Source organism: Pseudophryne corroboree, chromosome 2 (genome assembly GCF_028390025.1).
Source record: "Pseudophryne corroboree isolate aPseCor3 chromosome 2, aPseCor3.hap2, whole genome shotgun sequence".
Lineage (NCBI taxonomy): Eukaryota > Metazoa > Chordata > Amphibia > Anura > Myobatrachidae > Pseudophryne > Pseudophryne corroboree.
In genome coordinates this window covers 666907693-666929003 of record NC_086445.1, presented here as the reverse complement: position 1 = coordinate 666929003, position 21311 = coordinate 666907693, and the positions used below count along the sequence as shown (strand labels likewise).

The following is a 21311-nucleotide window of genomic DNA, read 5'->3' as shown; positions in this document are numbered from 1 at the left end:
AGCCAGAAGTCAGAAGGCTGGTGAGTATTTACCGGAGACCTGCAGAGAGGGGTTCTCCAGTCATCATGGCGGTATAAAGATCGCAGCGCGGGACGCTGCGCACAAACATGTCTCTCATCACAGGGTGCAGAGCGCGCGCGCTGGGGGGGGGTGCTCTCTGAGGGACATGGTAAAATCCTTACTCTCACTGGCACTAAAGTACCCACATTTGAGCCGCTGGTGTACATACCCCTGCCAGTATAAATATTGTATTTGCTGAGGCTGAACCGTGCCATTACGGGGGCGGGGCTTCTCAGACTTGCTATTTACACTCAATTTGCGCCATTTTCTCACAGAGACGCCGGAGCGCTGATCCTGAACGCTGTTTCTCCTCACATCGCTGATACAAGTATCAGGGTGTTATAGAGGGAGGGGAGCACATAATGTATTGAGGTCTGCGGACTTCATATTGGATAAAAGCGCTGTGTTTTGTGTGTGTGTGTGTGTGTGTGTGTGTGTGTATGTGTGTATATATATATATATATATATATATATACACACACAAATATATGGAAACTGGGGTAGACCTAATGAAAGCGTTAAGTATGGAGCTCAACCTCAAGGCGTACTCCCTGTTGGATGGAGTACAAAAGTGCAGGTAACTGAAAAGGGGGTGTCTTAAGGGAGCTTAATCAAGGTATTATCTTCTAGGATTTGACCACAGTTCACTTAAAAAACTCCAATTTATTTGTATAAAAGTGTTAGACAGTGAATCACATTGAATAACAAATGGCTGACATACTGTATTTAAAATACAGACATCAGATATAAAACAATATAATGCGGACAGTTTGTTAATCCGAAGATGCTCTCTTAATTAATACATATCCGATGCTCTCATATCCGAACCAAACCCCAACGCGTTTCGTCCAACTGGACTTCATCAGGGGCTCATTATCTATATAATAAATGAATCAATGATATAACAATGTATATAATAACCAGATCTAGCCATAGTGGTCAAAAAAATTATAAAACATCAATACATACATACATATACATGCATATACACACCAACAAGGTCGGAAGAACATAATATATCTTTTTTGTATGCAATACATATAGGGCGCGTGGTGTGGACTGGCAATTCCCTCTGGGTCCCTCTGACAGACATTAGGGTAGATCTGTCCCCAATAGCTCCCCTGTGTGTGGGTGGTGTGACTGTACACGCTTGTAACATGTCTAGAGAAAGTTCTTCCCCAGAGGAACCCATTTTGGAGGCACAAGAGTGTTCTGAGCCGGTATGGGTGAGAAAGTTGCAAAGTAATATGTCTAAACTGGCACAGAAATTCTCTGAATCTGAACAACAGACAAAGTACTGGAGACAGTCTGTGGAGGATGCACTGTTTGCTGATCCCTCCACGTCATCCACTCGGGACCCCTCGAGTTCCCAGAAAAGGTCTCTGGCTCAAATTATGCTAAGGGACAATGACACAGATTCCGACACTGAGGTCGACACTGGGGATTTGAGGGGATAGACCCCAAACTGGCTAAGAGCATTCAATGTATGATAGTCGCTATGAAAGAGGTGTTAGAATTTACTGACACAACACCTGCACCTGAGGAAAAAGATTATTTTAAATTAAATAAAAAACAGGTGGTGACTTTTCCTCCGTCTAAGGACTTAAATGCATTCTTTGAGGAATCCTGGGCTAACCTTCCTAGGAGGTTGCGGGTGGCGTACTCTTTCCCTGAGGAGGACAGGCGTAAGTGGGAGTCACCCCCAATGGTAGACACATCAGTCTCTAGGTTGTGGAAGAAAATAATTTTACCTGCCCCAGGGTCAGCTTCATTGAAAGAACCTGCTGACCGCAAATTAGAGACGACTTTAAAGTCCATCTATATTGCTACGGGTACGTTGCTCAGGCCCACAATTGCTTCTGCGTGGGTAGGAAACGCAGTGGAAAAATGGGCAGACAACTTGACTGTAAATATTGACATGGTCGATAAAGATGACATGCTTCTAATTCTAGGTCATATCAAAGATTCTGCAGGTTACTTGGTGGAGGCTATGAAGGACGTTGTCTTACTGGGCTCAAGGGCCTCTGCTATGGCGATTTCAGCCCGCGGGGCACTCTGGATCCGCCAATGAAATGCTGATGCAGAATCCAAAAGAAATATTGAGGCGCTCCCTTACAATGGGGAGGCCCTCTTTGGTGAGAAGCTGGATGCCGTGATATCAACTACTACATCGGGCAAGTCAGCATTTCTGCCGTCGGCAGCTGCGCCGCCTAAAAAGTATATAATTCTCATACTATGCAGTCCTTTTGGCCCAACAAGTACAAAAAGGCAAAGAGTACCCCCTTCTTCGCAGGAAGAGGGAGAGGAAGAGGTAGGAAACCTACTACACCATCAGGCTCCCAGGAGCAGAAGTCAGCAACTACTTCTGCGAAAGCCACAGCATGATGCTGGGGCTCCTCTGCAGGAGTGCGATCGGGTGGGGGCACGTCTACTATTTTTCAGCCAGGTCTGGGTTCACTCATATCTGGATCCTTGGATATTACAGATAGTATCCCAAGGTTACAGGTTCGAATTTCAAGACCTTCCCCCATGCCAATTTTTCACATCAGCCTTGCCAGTTTCTGCTCAGGACAGCGCAAGTGTCATGAACGCAATACACAAATTATGCCAAGGCAAGGTAATTTCCTTGGTTCCTGCCGAACAAAAGAACCAAGGTTTTTATTCAAGCCTGTTTGTGGTGCCGAAGCCGGATGGCTCGGTCAGACCAATTTTAAATCTAAAATTTCTGAATCTTTACTTGAAAAGGTTCAAGTTCAAGATGGAGTCCCTAAGAGCGGTAATCTCCAGCTTGGAAGAAAAGGAATTTCTGGTGTCAGTGGACATCAAGGATGCTTACTTGCATGTCCCCATTTACCCGCCACATTAAGCATACCTGAGGTTTGTGGTTCAGGATTGCCATTACCAATTCCAAACATTACTGTTCGGGCTCTCCACGGCTCCGAGAATATTCACCAAGGTGATGGCGGAGATGATGGTACTCCTTCGCAAGCAAGGAGTCAACATAATTCCATACTTGGACGATCTCCTCATAAAAGCGAGATCAAGGGACAAGTTACTCCAGAACATAACATTATCCCTGACAGTGCTTCAACAGCACGGTTGGATCATCAACTTTCCAAAATCACAATTGGAACCGACGTTGAAGTTATCATTTCTGGGAATGATACTGGACACGAGGTACAGAGAGTATTTCTACCGGTTGACCATGCTCTGGATCTCCTGAGCCTTTTCCAACAAATTTTGAGACCACAAAAAATATCAATTCATCAGTGCATTCGCCTGCTGAGGAAAATGGTAGCAGCTTACGAGGCGCTACAATATGGCCGATTCCATGCCAGGGTTTTCCAGTGGGACCTACTGGACAAGTGGTCCGGGATGCATCTCCACATGCATCAAAGGATAATCTTGTCAGCGAAAGCCAGAGTTTTGCTCCTGTGGTAGCTACAAATTTCTCACCTCCTGGAGGGACGCAGGTTCGGGATTCAGAACTGGATCCTGGTGACCACGGATGCAAATCTCCGAGGTTGGGGAGCAGTCACGCAAGGGGAAAGCTTCCAAGGAAGATGGTCAAGTCAGGAAACTCTTTTTCACATAAACATTCTGGAATTGAGAGCTGTGTACAACAGCCTTCATCAAGCGGCACACCTTCTTCAAGGTCGTCCCATTCAGATCCAGTCAGACAATGTAACAACCGTAGCTTACATAAACCGTCAAGGCGGAAAAAAAAGCAGAGCGGCAATGGCAGAGGTGACAAAGATACTCCTCTGGGCAGAAAGACATGCAAAAGCTCTGTCTTCAATTTTCATTCCGGGAGTGGACAACTGGGAAGCAGACTTCCTCAGCAGACACGATCTCCATCCAGGAGAATGGGGCCTCCACCCAGAAGTCTTTGTGGAGGTAGCAAGTTGTTTTGGCATTCCTCAAGTACATATGATGGCTTCACGTCTCAACAAGAAGCTTCAGAAATATTGTTCCAGGTCGAGAGACCCACAAGCAATAGCAGTAGATGCACTGTTGACCCAGTGGGTGTCAGTCGGTGTATCTGTTCCCTCCACTTCCACTAATACCAAAAGTTCTCAAGATCATCAGAAGAACAAAGGTTCGAGTAATTCTGATTGCTTCAGACTGGCCAAGGAGGGCCTGGTATCCAGATCTTCAGGAGTTATTACTGGAAGATCCTCGGCCACTTCCTCTTCGCGAGGACCTGCTTCAGCAGGGGCCGTTAGTTTATCAAGACTTACCGTGGCTGCGTTTGACGGCATGGCTGTTGAGCGCCAGATCCTAGCCTGTAAGCGTATTCCTACTGAAGTCATTTTCACACTTATTCTGGCCAGGAAAGGGGTAATGTCCAAACATTACCATCGTATTTGGAGAAAATATGTATCTTGGTGTGAATCCAAGAAGTCTCCTGCGGTGGAGTTTCAATTGGGACGGCTTCTCCTATTTCTACAGGCGGGTGTGGATGCTGGCTTGAGATTAGGATGTATTAAGGTCCAAATTTCGGCCATGTCCATTTTCTTTCAGAAACAATTGGCTTCCCTTCCTGAGGTCCAGACGTTTGTGAAGGGGGTTCTGCACTTCCAACCTCCCTTTGTGCCTCCTGCAGCGCCATGGGATCTTAATGTAGTGTTGCAGTTCCTTAATCGGACTTGTTTGAGCCTCTACAGGAGGTGGAGTTGAAGTTTTTTACTTGTAAAGTGGTCACGTTGTTGGCCTTGGCTTCAGGCAGGCGTGTGTCTGAGTTAGGGGCTCTGTCTCACAAGAGTCCTTATTTGATTTTTCATGAAGATAGGGCTGAACTGAGAACAAGTCAGCACTTTCTTCCTAAGGTTGTGTCTTCTTTCCATATCAACCAACCAGTGGTGGTGCCAGTGGCTTCTGACATTTCAGCCGTTTTCAAGTCCCTGGATGTTGTCAGAGCGTTAAGGACTTATGTTACAAGATTGGCTCGAATAAGGAAAACAGAATCTTTGTTTATCCTCTATGACCCCAACAAGATTGGGTGTCCTGCTTCTAAGCAGACTATTGCGCGCTGGATCAGAGGTACCATTCAGCACGCTCATTCCACGGCAGGATTGCCATTACCGACTTCGGTAAAAGCCCACTCTACTAGGAAAGTGGGTTCGTCCTGGGCGGCTACCCGGGGTGTCTCGGCATTGCAAATCTGCCGAACTGCTACTTGATCAGGGGCAAACACGTTTGCTAAGTTCTACAAATTTGATACCTTGGCTGCTGACGACCTTAAGTTTGGTCAGTCAGTTCTGCAGGAACAGTAGCACTTTCCCGCCCGTACTGGGAGCTTTGGTACATCCCCATGGTACTAAAATGGACCCCAGCATCCTCTAGGACAGTGGTTCTCAAACTCGGTCCTCAGGACCCCACACAGTGCATGTTTTGCAGGAAACCCAGCAGGTGCACAGGTGTATTAATTAATCACTGACACATTTTAAAAGGTCCACAGGTGGAGTTAATTATGTCACTTGCGATTCTGTGAGGAGACCTGCAAAACATACACCGTGTGGGGTCCTGAGGACTGAGTTTGAGAACCTGTACTCTAGGACGTAAGAGAAAATAGGATTTTAATTACCTGCCAGTAAATCCTTTTCTCGTAGTCCGTAGAGCAGTCTTTTTCAACCAGTGTGCCGCGAAGCCAGAGCAGCTTCCTGCACCTTCAGAATGAACTGTTGGCCCAGGCTCTTGTTAGAGGATCAGTCATGCTCCGACCATGACCTATGCCTTTGTGACGCGGCGGCGTGATATCATAGGTCACGGCCACCGCGTCTCATCACTCAGACAGCCCACCCGCCTGCATATACAACTTCCAGTTCCTGCCTGCATCCACAGCTTTCCTTGCCACCCACATCCACACCTGCCCGCTGCTCAGTATTTGCAGCACTCCACTATGAATAACCCCCGATACTGATGGACAGGGAGGAGGACAGCTGACCAGTAGTGGCTAATATTTGTTATGTTATTTCTCCTGTGGGGAGCAATAGTATTTATGGGAGGAACAATGTGAATAATTAATGTGAGAAGCAATAGGATTTATGTGGGGAGCAATGTGATTGTATTTTCTGTGTAGGCCAATGTATGTATGGATTTTTTTTATTATTTTTTTGCTGTGAGGGCCAATGTGTGTTTTTGTTTTGTTTTTCCTGTGGGTGAACTGATGGTGTACCTTGGCAATTTTAAAATATTGTTCGGTGTGCCGCGAGTAAAAAAATGTTGAAAATCACTGCCGTAGAGGATGCTGGGTGCCCGCCCAGTGCTCCTTTTTTCCTGCAGTTTTTCATTTTATCTTTTTACACAGGTTCTCATGTGTTAAGATGTTTTACAGCGGTTGCTGTTACGTTAGGCATGCACGTTAGCATGGGTTATGTTGAAGGCCATGTTTGGCGGTATGTTTTGTTGTATGGTATGAGCTGGTGTGAATCTCACCGCTAGTTTAATATGAATTCTTCTCTCAAAGATGTCCGTCTCCTCGGGCACAGTTCCTACACTGAGGTCTGGAGGAGGGGCATAGAGGGAGGAGCCAGTTCACACTGTTAAAAAGTCTTAAAGTGCCAGAGGCTCCTGCGGAACCGTCTATACCCCATTGTACTAAAATGGACCCCAGCATCCTCTACGGACTACGAGAGAAGGATTTACCGGCAGGTAATTAAAATCCTATATTTAAGTATCTACCGGTAAATCCTTTTCTCGTAGTCCATAAGGGATATTGGGCGCCTGCATTGACTTTTCTGCAGGTTCTTTTTTATGTGGTTACCTGTTCAGCTGTTGCTGTTATTGGGGGTGATTCCGAGTTGATCATAGCCCTGCAAATATTTTGCAGGGCTACGGTCATGACCATAGACATGCGGGGGGACACCCAGCACAGGGCTATCCCGCCCCGCATGTCACTGCCGGCCCCCCCCGCAGAAGTGCAAAGGCATCGCTTTTGCACTTTAGGAGTAGCTCCCGGCCAGTGCAGCTTTAGCGTGCTGGCAGGGAGCTACTCGTCGCTCCCCGTCCCGCAGCGACTGCATGTGATGTCACGCAGCCGCTGCGGCCCGCCCCCCGCACGGACAAACGGCGGCCAAACGCAGCCGTTCCGCCGCCCCTCCTGCCCAGCGACCGCCTCTGCCTGTCTATCAGAGGCAATCGTTGCGCAGCGACGGCCTTAGGCCGTCTGGCATGTGCCGGTGCACTGCGGCACCGTCGCATGCGCAGTTCTGACCCGATCGCACTGCTGCGATAAACTGTTATTATTATGTTCCTTTTCTCATATATGTTTTTTCTCCTTCGGGCACTGTTTTACCTATAACTGCCTGTAGGAGGGGGCATAGAGGGGAGGAGCCAGCACACCCAGTGAAGAAATTTAAAGTGCACTGGCTCCTTTGGACCCCGTCTATATCTCATCACACTAAGTCTCCCCAATATCCCTTATGGACTACGAGAAAAGGATTTACCGGTAGGTAATTCAAATCCTATTTTTTTATTTCTTCATCAGGAACAGAACCTTTTGGATGAAATGTAACTGGTGTAGCTCTTTCTGTACTGTGAGGTCACATTCTGTTCTGTGATTTACTTACACTGAGCCAGAGATACTAGATCTGAGCATCTGTTAAACAAACACGCATCCTGTTCCCGAGATGAATGCAGCACTATGTTACACAACTGATATGAAATACTCAGATTTATCTAAACAAAAAACCCGATACGTATATAGTCAAAATCTTATGAAAAGTGCTCATCTCAAGGTGTAAGGGTGTGTACACACGGTGAGATATTTTCTTTCGATTTTGACTATATAGTCAAAATCGCAAGAAAAGTTAGTGCAGATCGTAAGGTGAAAGTCACCTTGCGATCCCGATTCGATCCCGATGCGCGGTCCTGCCAGGTCGGCATCGCAAGAAAAGATAGACTGTGCAGGCAAGTCAATCCTTGCTAGATCGGTGTACTATCTAGTTCATCTCACATGTCAATGACATCTCACATAAGCCAAAATCGTAAGTACACATAGTCCATATCTCAAGAAAAGTTAGTCAAAATCTGTGCTATCTGGGCTCCAGGGAGTTCAAGGGAAATCGCAAGTGAAAATCGGGCATAGCAAGGATCGCACCGTGGCCCTCATTCCGAGTTGTTCGCTCGCTAGCTGCTTTTAGCAGCTTTGCACACGCTAAGCCGCCGCCTACTGGGAGTGAATCTTAGCATAGTAAAATTGCGAACGAAAGGTTAGCAAAATTGCGAATAGACACTTCTTAGCAGTTTCTGAGTAGCTCCACACTTACTCGGCATCTGCGATCAGTTCAGTGCTTGTCGTTCCTGTTTTGACGTCACAAACACACCCAGCGTTTGGCCAGACACTCCTCCGTTTCTCCAGCCACTCCCGCGTTTTCCCCAGAAACTGTAGCGTTTTTTCGCACACACCCATAAAACGGCCTGTTTCCGCCCAGAAACACCCACTTCCTGTCAATCACATTACGATCACCAGAACGAAGAAAAAACCTCGTAATGCCGTGAGTAAAATACCTAACTGCATAGCAAATTTACTTGGCGCAGTCGCAGTGCGAACATTGCGCATGCGCAATAAGCGGAAGATCGCTGCGATGCGAGGAAATTTACAGAGCGAACAACTCGGAATGAGGGCCCGTGTGTACACACCCTTAGACTTGGTGTTTAGGTGGTCATTTCGAGTTGATCGCTAGCTGCATTTGTTTGCTGTGCAGCGATGAGGCAAAAAAACTGCACTTCTGTGCATGCATATGCGGCGCAATGCGCACGCGCGACGTACTATTACAACAAACGATGTAGTTTCACACATGGTCTAACGAAGCATTTGAGTCGTACTGCTGGCCGCTGAGTGATTGACATTAAGTGGGCGTTTCTGGGTACTGACCGTTTTCAGGGAGTGTTCGAGAAAACGCAGGTGTGTCAGGAAAAACGCAGGCGTGGGTGGGCGAATGCAGGATGTGTTTGTGACGTCAAAACAGGAACTGAACAGTCTGAAGTCATCGCAAGCGCTGAGTAGGTATTGAGCTACTCTAAAACTGCACAAAAAAACTTTGCAGCCGCTCTGCGATCCTTTCGTTCGCACTTCTAAAATACACTCCCAGTGGGCGACGGCACAGCGTTTGCACGGCTGCTAAAAACTGCTAGCGCGCGAACAACTCGGAATGACCCCCTTAGTCGTGAGAACCGGCATTCTCTCACATAAGTGCCTTACGCAATGCTGTTTCTGCTGCACTAAGAGCAGAAAAAAGCATTGCACTTGTAATTTTGCCAGATTTTTGCTCGCAGCCCTCCTGGGGTGCGAGAAGAAATCTATTTTGGCGAGACATTGTGCTGAATTCGTGGGGTAGGGACGTGGCCACATAATAGTGGCAATTCACATTACACAACACAGTAGTGCAGCTAATACACACTGCAACAGGTAGAACCTCCAATACACACTGTGACAGGGAGAGCACGGTATACATATTGCGCCAGATAGAGCACGTTCTACACTTTGCGCCAGGCAGAGCACGTTATACACATTGCACCAGGTAGAGAGCACTGAGACACACTGCAACAGGTAGAGAGCACTGAGGCACACTGCACCAGGTAGAGAGCACTGAGGCACACTGCACCAGGTAGAGAGCACTGAGACACACTTCACCAGGTAGAGAGCACTGAGACACACTGCACCAGGTAGAGAGCACTGAGACACACTGCACCAGGTAGAAAGCAATGAGGCACACTGCACCAGGTAGAGCACTGAGACACACTGCACCAGGTAGAGAGCACTGAGACACACTGCACCAGGTAGAGAGCACATAGACACACTGCACCAGGTTGAGAGCACTGAGACACACTGCACCAGGTAGAGAGCACTGAAACACACTGCACCAGGTAGAGCACTGAGACACACTGCACCAGGTAGAGAGCACCGAGACACACTGCACCAGGTAGAGAGCACATAGACACACTGCACCAGGTAGAGCACTGAGACACACTGCACCAGGTAGAGAGCACTGAGACACACTGCACCAGGTAGGGCACATTTTTGATTCGGGAGGGCACATTTTAATTTAGAAGGGCAAAATGTTGTTATATAAACCCTATTGAGACACTTCAGAAATAACCTGGCAGCACATTGTATCTTAAGTTTAAATGTGCTGTCAGATTGAAGCGAAGGTGTCCCAGGATGGTTTATATAGCAGGCAGAGCACGTTATACACATTGCACCAGGTAGAGAGCACTGAGGCACACTGCACCAGGTAGAGAGCACTGAGGCACACTGCACCAGATAGAGAGCACTGAGGCACACTGCACCAGGTAGAGAGCACATAGACACACTGCACCAGGTTGAGAGCACTGAGACACACTGCACCAGGTAGAGAGCACTGAAACACACTGCACCAGGTAGAGAGCACTGAGGCACACTGCACCAGATAGAGAGCACTGAGGCACACTGCACCAGATAGAGAGCACTGAGGCACACTGCACCAGGTAGAGAGCACTGAGGCACACTGCACCAGGTAGAGAGCACTGAGACACACTGCACCAGGTAGAGAGCACTGAGACACACTGCACCAGGTAGAGAGCAATGAGGCACACTGCACCAGGTAGAGCACTGAGACACACTGCACCAGGTCGAGAGCACTGAGACACACTGCACCAGGTCGAGAGCACATAGACACACTGCACCAGGTAGAGAGCACTGAGACACACTGCACCAGGTAGAGAGCACTGAGACACACTGCACCAGATAGAGCACTGAGACACACTGCACCAGGTAGAGAGCACTGAGACACACTGCACCAGGGTTCCGGTATGAATGGGTGACCATGTTATGGTCGACAGTCATTAGGTCGACCACTATTGGTCGACATTGACATGGACACATGGTCGACACATGGAAATGGTCGACACATGAAAGGTCGACACATGAAAACGTCGACATGAGTTTTTTTTAAACTTTTTTTGGTGTCGTTTTTTGCGTAATGTGACTGGGAACCCCAATTAGTGCACCGCGTCCCCTCGCGTGGCTCGCTTCGCTCGAAATGCTTCGGGCATGGTGCCTTCGCTCCGCTACCGCTTCGCTCGGCACAGATTACCGTTCCACTCGTAGTCCACGTGGATCGTAAAGTATGGAAAAGTTCCCCAAAAGAAAAAAAAGTTTAAAAAATCACGTCGACCTTTTCATGTGTCGACCTTTCATGTGTCGACCATTTTCATGTGTCGACCATGTCAATGTCGACCAATAGTGGTCGACCTAATGACTGTCGACCATCTGAACTGATACCCTGCACCAGGTAGAGAGCACTGAGGCACACTGCACCAGGTAGAGAGCACTGAGGCACACTGCACCAGGTAGAGAGCACTGAGACACACTGCACCAGGTAGAGCACTGAGGCACACTGCACCAGGTAGAGAGCACTGAGACACACTGCACCAGGTAGAGCACTGAGACACACTGCACCAGGTAGAGCACTGAGACACACTGCACCAGGTAGAGAGCACTGAGACACACTGCACCAGGTAGAGCACTGAGGCACACTGCACCAGGTAGAGAGCACTGAGACACACTGCACCAGGTAGGGCACATTTTTGATTCGGGAGGGCACATTTTAATTTAGAAGGGCAAAATGTTGTTATATAAACCCTATTGAGACACTTCAGAAATAACCTGGCAGCACATTGTATCTTAAGTTTAAATGTGCTGTCAGATTGAAGCGAAGGTGTCCCAGGATGGTTTATATAGCATACAGTATGCTATATAAACCATCCTGGGACACCTTCGCTTCAATCTGACAGCACATTTAAATTTAAGATATGATGTGCTGCCAGGTTATTTCTGAAGTGTCTCATTAGGGTTTATATAGTTTATTAAATTATATAAACCCTATTGAGACACTTAGGGGGGTGATCAGTATGAATGCTCATCCTCCCTCCAGCACAGACAAAGGAGACACTCCGACCTGGCCCCACTGTTCCTGGGGACAGGGGGGCGGCGCACACGGGCCCCTTTCACAAACTCGGGTAATTAGTACCTACTAGTTCCCCCTTGAAATGCAATGCTGTACAGAGCTGCTCTCCGCTTTTTTTGTGTGCCAATTTTACTTACTGGGGGCTGATGCTGCGGGGATGAAAATGGCCACCACACTAATCCTCCCTGGCGTCCTCTTTTATAGGGTCATGTACACAGAGGAGGGAGGGCTGGGTTTGCCTCGGTGGGAGAAGCAAACCCAGCCCTCCTCATCTTACCAGATCCCCAGCAGCCTATAGTGTTGCCTACAGCCAGCGCATCAGCGCAACAAGCCTAAGGCAGCTTCAGGGAGGAGTGACAGCGTGGCAGGAGGGAGTGACAGCTCGGCGTAGAGGCGTGACAGCGTGGTGGGACAGAGCGACGGGGAGGAGTGACAGCGCGGCAGGGGGGAGTGACAGCACGGCAGGGAGGAGTGACAGCGCGGCAGGGAGGAGTGACAGCGCGCCCGGCTTGGCGGTGAGTAGGCAGTCCTTTAGTAATCAGCAGGGCGGGCACAAACGGTCAGGGCTCATTCTGTCACTCAGAAAAGGGGCAGGGCGCAGCGCCCCGTGAAAGAACACTAATTTTATACCTACTTCAAATATATCACTCCCACCATTTCAGACATTTCCACATCCCAAATCCCGTACAATTCTGTGATTCTCTCCACTGACACATTTCCATCTTTAAACATGTGTTGTTTCCTTTTTGTCACCAGACTACTTACGCGACTTGTGTACAGTAGTCAATCTAATTATGTCTCCTCTTAGCCCAGTCTCAACTCTGCTCTCACAAAAGTGCTAAATCATCAACCTGCAGCAAAATCTAAAGGGGGGTACTCACGGAGCGATCGCTGCCTAAAATCTAAGCAATCTGACTAGATTGCTTAGATTTTAAGCATGATCTCTCCGTGTGTACCCCCTACAGCGATAGCGATGCGCAGCCCCGCGCATCGCTATTGCTGGTGCTAGATTGTCCTGCATGCAGGCTCAATCTAGCAGGTCGCTCATTTCACCCGCTGGGTGAAATGAGCGCCCCCCCCCCCCCCCGTCTCCCCATGCACGCTCAGCACACATCGCGCTGTGCTGAGTGGGGGGAGAGATGTGTGCTGAGCGGTTCACTCAGCACACATCTCTCCCCAAATCGGGCTGTGAATACGGCCCTTAAGGGTCTCTGTTATCATGATGCTGGATCTGTCTATTGCTCTCACTCTCAACAACATTGCTTACACTCTATTGGCCTTCATGACTCAGTTCTTCCTGGTTCACTTGCTGTCTACCAAATCGGTCCTTGAGTGTCTATATCTCCTGCACATCCTCTTCTCTACTCCTGACGTCTGTTGGGGACTCACAAGGGTCTTTTTCTTATGATACACATGCTCTCTCTAGAAACTCATTTTCTCATTTAGCCTACAGTACCACCTCAACGCTAGTACCGCTACTACAGCCATATCTACTTCCCTGACATCTCACCTTTTATATTATGTTGTGTAACCAACTGTCTATCTGCTGGCATCTAAACCTCAACATGTCCAGATCACAGGCTTTCTTGCCTCCTCCCATAGTCACAATCTCCCCTCGATTCTACCTTGCCATCAGTAACCAAAATTTTCTCAATCTGCCATACCCAATGACGGTGGAGGAATAGGGAGTGTACACGGTAGGATAGAGAGACCTACTATCACTTGTAGAAGCAATCAATGATGGCTGACACAGACAGATTTAGGGAGCAAATAACAGTCTGTATCACTGGTGGGAAAAATGGAGACTGTAGAACAAAGACGCATTAGGGACATTTGATTGAGGAAGTTCCAGAGAAGGGATGCAACAATGGAGAAATCTTGAATGTTGGAGTGGGAGGAGGCAGTTAGGGCTAGGGAAGCCAATCCCGGGCCATTTTTTCAATCCCGGTATCGGGATTGAAAAATGGTCAATCCCGGGATTCCCGGGATACCCGGGATTGGCTTTAGACTGTGTCCGGCCGTCACCCCGCCCCTCCCCACCTGCCCTGCAGACATAAAAAAAACCCTACAAACCTGCACAGAGAGGCAGCGGGTGAGGAGGATACGGCGGGTGAGTGCTGGGGAGCTGGTGGGTGAGTGCTGGGGAGCCGGGAGGAGGCGGCGGGTGAATGCAGGGGGAGCCGGGACGAGATGGCGGGTGAAGTCCGTACTTTCCGGCTCTGCGGCTGCTGACAGCGCAGCGTGACCTCACAGGCACAGGTCTCGCTGCGCAGGGGGAGACAGGAGGAGGGAGCCGGGCAGCGTCTGAGCGTCCTGAGGACGCTCAACGCTGATCCCTCAATCCCCGGGATTGGAGCTTCCAATCCCGGGATTTAATACCGGCCGTTTTTGGGCCTAAATCCCGGGATCCCGCCAATCCCGATCGCGGGATTGGCCTCCCTAGTTAGGGCGGAGGTCTCCTGCAGCTCATCTATGGAGCTTGCACAGTGCCAAAATAAAAGCAAGATCAGCCACAAGGACTTGTTTGCAGCATCTGTCCCAGTAGGTCTAAAAAGTCTTATCATTTGTTAGTAATTAATTCTTTTGCAGATAATAAAATGGAAAAAAGTAATAATAAATTAAGCAAAAGTCTTTCCACTTGGAGGGAGAGAGAGAGAGAGAGATCAATATCAGAAAAGGGAACTTTGGGGATAATTCAGAACTGATAGCTGCAGCAAAACCATGTGCACTGCAGGTGGGACAGATATAACATGTGCAGAGAGAGTTAGATATGGGTGGGTTATATTGTTTCTGTGCAGGCTAAATATTTGCTGCTTTATTTTTACACTGCATTTTATATTTCAGTTTGAACACACCATACCCAAATCTATCTCTCTCTGCACATGGTATATCTGCTCCCCCCTGCACTGCACATGGTTTTTCCCATTGGCTAACAAATTTGCTGCTGCAATTAGATCTTAATTAGGCCCTTTGTTTTCTCTATACCGTCCACCATTTTCCTTATTATTGTTTATTCCCTCTTTTGAAAAATGGATGTTTCATCCCATTTGTACCTTTTTTGTTTGACATTTATATGTTTATTGAACCACCTAGTAAATAAAATCTTTAAAAAAAATAATCTGAAAAGTGAATTATGTAAACACTATGGTGGAATGTATAACAGATGTAGTGTTCCCCCTAGGAATTTTTGAGGGCAGGGCGTCGGTCTGTGGGGGCACTTGTGCGTGCGTCTGAAAAATGGGCGTGGCTTTGCAAATTGGGGGACATGGCTCTAAAACATCTTTAGAGTGGGCAGTGTGGCCCCAACAGACGTCACTAAAGGTGGCGTGGGTTGCCGATGGCGTCACTAAATGGGGCATGGTTGGACGGCAACGTCACTAAAGGGGGCGTGGGCGGCCGGCAGCGTCACTAAAGGGGGAGTCCCTAGCACATACGGAGGTGCTGGGCTTCCCCCAAGCGCTCTCCCGTAACGTGAATGGATGCTGTGCGCATGCACACGGCATCTATATACGCTGGGAGAGCAGGAAGCGGGCAGGCTGTTTAGCAGGGCGCTGCAGAAAGGGCAGAGCGGATTTTGCCTTAATAAAATCAGGCAGGGCGCGGCGCCCTGCTTAAACAGCCTAGCGTGAACACTACAGATGTATTACAATAACGGTTTTATTACAGTTATTGTACATATTGGCATTTTTATCTGTCCTTATGCATTGGCTAGACATGATATAGACTACATAACAATGATTCTTCCCAAGCAGTAAAAAAGGGAAGCTAGGATCCCATGCTCATCTTTTAGAGTAGTTGCTTGCTGCTTCACCTTTGAATCATAGGGCTCCAAATTCCAGAATTATGAATAATTGTAGGTCCTCTTTCACCTACTTTCAAGCTGTAAACCTTTGGCCCATTAATGAATTAAACTTCTAGTCTGTACTGCACCATTTTTCAGGTCAACAGTAGAGATGTGCGGCTGGCACTTTTCGTGTTTTGTGTTTTGGTTTTGCTTCTAATTCCACTTTTGTGTTTTGGTTTTGCCAAAACCACCCATTCGTGTTTTGGTTTTGGATCTGGATGATTTAAAAACAAACAAACAAACATAAAAACTGCTAAAATCACAGAATTTGGGGGTAATTTTTATCCTACAGTATTATTAACCTCAATAACATTCATTTCCACTCATTTCCAGTCTATTCTGAACACCTCACACCTCACAATATTGTTTCTGCTGCAGGGTACACTGGGCTCCACAAGGATTCACATCGGGGTATAGAGTAGGATCTTGATCCGAGGCACCAACAGGCTCAAAGCTCTGACTGTTCCCAAGATGCACAGCGCCGCCTCCTCTATAACCCGCCTCTGTGCACAGGAGCTCAGTTTGTAAGTTGGTGCCATGCAGTAAGCAGGCACTAACAGGAGGGCTGCTTTTTGCAGCCTATTGATAGCTTTTTTTGAAGAAATCTAAAAAAGAATACTTCTACAAGATATCAGGGCTGCAGCGTGTAAAGTCACATAGACTTTTCTGACTGCAGCTCCATCACCCCCAGCAGCGCTGTATATTTCCGTGCCCTGGTTGCCGGGTCACTGCAGCGGAGGCTCCGGTTCTTTTCAGCATCAGTCACACACACACCGCTGTCCTCCTGGATCGCGTGGCCGCAGGTACGAGGGAGGTAAGGGGTCTCTTTGGCCACACTGTTATTGGGCAGCCGCTCCACTAGTCACCAGGGACATTGGGCACAGGTCTGGGTGTTTCTTCTCTCATTTAACCCCGTTTTCAAGGCCTGCAGCACCCGGTGGGGATGCCAGCAGGGGGAGCAGGCCTGACCTGTATCCCCTCTCCCAGCCCCAGGGCGCCATTTCTGTAAATGTTCCTGCCCTGAAGCTGCATTTCTCTCCCTCACTCCCTGTCAGCAGCCATCACAGACAGAGCTGAGCTGTTCCTGGGACTGTTGGGGCAAATCCTCCTCTGTAAAGCCGCCTGATCGCCAGCGCTGTGCATTTTTGAGGACACTTAAGTATTCTACCTGTCACTGGGACAGTGTTAGTTAAGAAAGAGTGCATACATTCAGGGTTGTGTGGGTACAAACACCCTGTGATATACATCCAGTATCCACTGTGCTTTGTTATATCTATTGTTGACACATATAGCCATACTGAGTATTACTTTGTATTGCTAGTCCAGTGCAGTTTTATGGTGCATAATTTCTGCATGGTACGCTTGTGACTATATGTGTGTGTGCATGTAGCTGCTGCGTGGCTGCCTTATTGGGTATTTCACTCAGCGTGCTATTCCTATATTCCATAACCTGTGGGGGCTAAGTGTATCAGGTTTTCTGTATAATGTAGGATTTTTTTCACAAGATATACTTGCTGTGTATTTTTACTTGTGATTTATAGTCACCATATATATCTCTTGGATTCCCGGTTTTTGTGCTGCCACAGTCACACATCACTGGGAGTTCTTGCTAGGTATATCGCTGCTACAAATTGTACCAGGTTGCCCAATATTGTGCTTACTATTATGTCAGCTACAAGAGGTAACGGTGCTGGGGCCTCTCCCACACCATGTGGTGGTGATGCTGCAGACATTTTGGAGGAAAATTTGGCAGCAGAGCGTTCAGGTTCAGGGGGTTCCTTACCCACCAGTGGGTCCGTAGCACCGGGGGCAACAAATGACCCACCTTGGGCTACATTTTCCATGCTATTAAATACGCTTGTAACTAAATTGGCGCCCCCTGTGGGACCACCTGTACCATTGCAGCAGTTTATGGTCCCTGCAGTTAATCCGCCATGGTCAGATCAAATCTCTACTCAGTTACAGTATTTGAACCGGTCACTGACTAAATCTAAGTGTCACTCTCGTCCGCCTAAGACTAAGTCGTTTTCTAAACGGGCCATTACCTCCACCCTATCCAGTTATCCCGGACACATCCTCTGAGGAGGATGGTGCATATACTGATCCCACAGACACTGACTCAGATGTTTCTGATGGGGAAGGGAAGTCCTTGGTGGATGTCCCTGATCTGATTGAGGCAATTAGGATCATTCTTCAGGTGTCTGATGATCCTGAGCCTGAGGCTGTCTCTAAAAAGCCGGATAGGTTTTAACGTAAGAAGGTGGTTAAACAAGTTTTACCTCATTCTGAACACCTGGTTTACATACGTCAGGAATCCTGGGAAAATCCGGGGACAAAATTCACATCAAATAAAAGACTGTTGGCTCGCTATCCTCTCTCTACAGAGATATGTAAGAATTGGGAAACTCCTCCGCCTGTAGATTCACATGTGGCACGCATGGTAGTTTCCTCTGCTCTGCCAGTAACTACCGTCACCTCTCTGAAGGAACCGACGGATAGACGTGTGGAGGGCTGTTTGAAAGCGATTTACACCCTAACGGGGGCTGCGCATAGGCCATCCATTGCAGCAACATGGGCTGCTGAAGCTGTTGAGGCATGGGCTCAGGAGCTAGAGGCGGAGCTGCCTTCTAATGCATCTGAGCATGCTCGACAATGTCTCTCATATATTGCCATGGCTTCTCTGTACCTTAAGGAGGCAGCATCCGATGCCGCGGTGCTCGAGGCCAAGGCTGCTACTACGTCCGTTTTGGCCAGACGTATCCTTTGGTTGAGATCCTGGTCGGTGGATATGGATTCCAAGAAAACCCTGGAGGTGCTTCCTTTCACGGGAGACATTCTCTTTGGAGAAGACCTCAATAAGCTTGTGGCTGATCTGGCTACTGCTAAAACAGCTTGCCTACCTAGTACGGCTCCTTCCACGCAGAAGGCTAAAAGTAATTTCCCTCGGCCCTTTCGTCCTCCAGGTAAAGCAAAAGGTCAGGCGTACCCAAAGCAAGCTTGTGCTTCCAGACCTGCCAAGCCCAGACCGAAACGAGCCTGGGCTGTCCGTCAGCCTGCTTCCAAAACTGACAAGCCTGCCGCATGACGGGGCGGCCCTCCCTCTGGGGGATCAGGCTTACACATATTAGTAAGGGAAAGTGCTGAGTATTTATCATGTCTAAGGGCAGCAAAACACTTATATGTTGTTGTTCGTCAAAAACTGTATTATCCTCTATGATTGGTACAGGATGGTTTAGACTTGCTGTTTAGCATAGTTCCTGATTACATCAGGTATAGAATGTTGCACAGACCTTGTACAGTTTAGCTGAAATGTTAAATCTTACAATATTAACACATGCTGCTCACTGATTGTGGTATATCCCCAACAGCGTCTTCAGTAAAACAAGCTGATGAACCGAATGTAAATAAATCATCGACTATCACAGGCTACACATGAAATCATCAGATGATGAAAGCTCCATATACTCTACTTCAGCATACGAAGAACAGGTAAAAGATATCAGCTGAATAAATAAGCTGAATAAATGAGAGTAAAAATAGGCTAGTCTGTCAATAGAGGCAGCAGAGCCTGGGGAAATAAGGCACTTCGGTTTAAACGTCCCAAAAGATCTCTGCACGAGGGCAGAATTCAGGAAAAAGGTTTGGGTTACACCCAAGAAAGCAGAAGCCCAGTAAATGGGATTCCAATATCTTTTTAGGGACTGTTTTAAATAGGGAAGTGCCTCCCAAAATAGATATGCATATCAAGGATAATGCAAAAATCTATAGGTCATCAAAAGAATAAGACCATATTGTCTTTGTCTGGGGCAGTGATAAGGCCAGCCAGGACTTCACCTACCACACTGGATAGGCCCAAGCCCAATCTCAATAGATTTTGGAAGCTAAGCAGTGTTCGGCCTGGTTAGTTCTTGGAGGGGGACCACCTTGAAATACCAGGTGCTGTAGGTACTGATAAAGCTAATTATTTATCTTGAACCTAAGCAATATACTTATTAAAGACAACATACGCAATAGGCGCACGAGGTGCCGTAATGGTACGCACTTAGCGTAGCAGACGCTAGGCCGTGGTCGAGACGCACGAGCGGCAGGTTCGCTCACGGCTTACGCTTGGTATCGAGCACGCTATAGGCGGCCCGAGTACCGTAATGCTACGCTAATAGCGTAGCAGATGCTGTACCGCGAGAGCGGGATACGAGCGGCGCTGACGCTCACTGACTTACACACAGACAACCTTGTAACAACACACTATAAAGGTATGCTTATACTGTAAACCTTAGTACTGTAATATTATCACAATGTAACGCTGATTAACCTTTATGATATGAAAGCTGTTTGAGCGACTGAGACGCTCAAAATCCCTTTATACTAACTAGTGAAACACACACTCCTTGCTAAGGTTCCAACACCTTTACTGACGATATTTAGTACGTAAAAAGGGGAAAACAGATACAGTTCATACACTACAGACCTGACATTAATACCTAAACACAATGACTAAGCAGAAATAGAAACACTAGCAGACGATTGCAAATACAAATAAACAGAAAGAGGATAAATGGCAAACACTTATAGGTTAGCTACAAAAGAACAATTGCATACATACAGAGTAACGAAATGGCCACAGAGAAAAACTTACACACGTGGGGATGAATCGCATGCGCTATCTGGAAACCAGCTCTCAATCATCACGGGGAAAACCTTTTGGAGAGAAGTGAGTCTGGTCTGGCTATGGGGGTCTTTATATACACAACATACTGTACAATACAATGGTCCTCAGTGATCGCAAATATGCGCTATGGCGCGTATTTTACCCAGAAACTGCCGCCCGGGACTCACATTTAGAAGATGAGCGGGTCCCACAGGACGCGCTCATCTGGATGTGTGTTTGCAACTTTGCATCGATCGTGCCAGCAGGTCAGCGGAACGCAGGAGGTGACTGGCTGTTTCCTTAGCCAATCACCTCCTGTAGTCTCCAGCCAATCACAGCCTGCAGTGTCTCCCGCCAGTCCGCCCGCTTTGAATCCTACTCCCCTCCTCCACGCTGACCCGGGCCCCGCCGCCAGCACATGAATCTGTGCGGCAGCACTGACAGACTGGCCCCGCTCATCCGACTCCGCCTCCTCCCTGCTGCACGCTCCGCTGCCAGCACCAAGCGACTGGCCACAATCACCAGGCACCTCCTCTGCGACGGTGAGTAGCGCTCCGTATCTGCCTCCCTCCTCCTCATGTGTGCCTGGGCTGCAATAGGCTGCGTGTGGTAGCTGCTGAATGGTCTTGCTGAAGGTTTCATGTGACGGGGGGATGGGGGGGGGGGGGGGTTTGGGTGCTGGAGGTCAAAAGTTGTTACTGCAGTGTGCCTCAGTGCTGTGCCTGGTGCAGTGTGCCTCAGTGCTGTGCCTGGTGCAGTGTGCCTCAGTGCTGTGCCTGGTGCAGTGTGCCTCAGTGCTGTACCTGGT

At 48.1% G+C, this 21311-nt stretch overlaps 1 protein-coding gene across 4 annotated transcripts in view; it reads left to right on the top strand.

Moving 5' to 3' along the window:
* Positions 1-21311, top strand: part of TFEB (transcription factor EB) — a 228852-nt gene that overhangs the window by 64384 nt on the left and 143157 nt on the right. Inside the window, exon 1 of one of the 4 annotated variants that reach the window (XM_063955054.1) lies at positions 19284-19344. The exons of the other annotated variants lie outside the window; for them this stretch is intronic. The gene's annotated coding sequence lies outside the window, so the exon portion shown is untranslated. Of the gene's footprint in view, positions 1-19283; positions 19345-21311 lie in introns of those variants that run through there. 4 annotated transcript variants of the gene reach the window in all.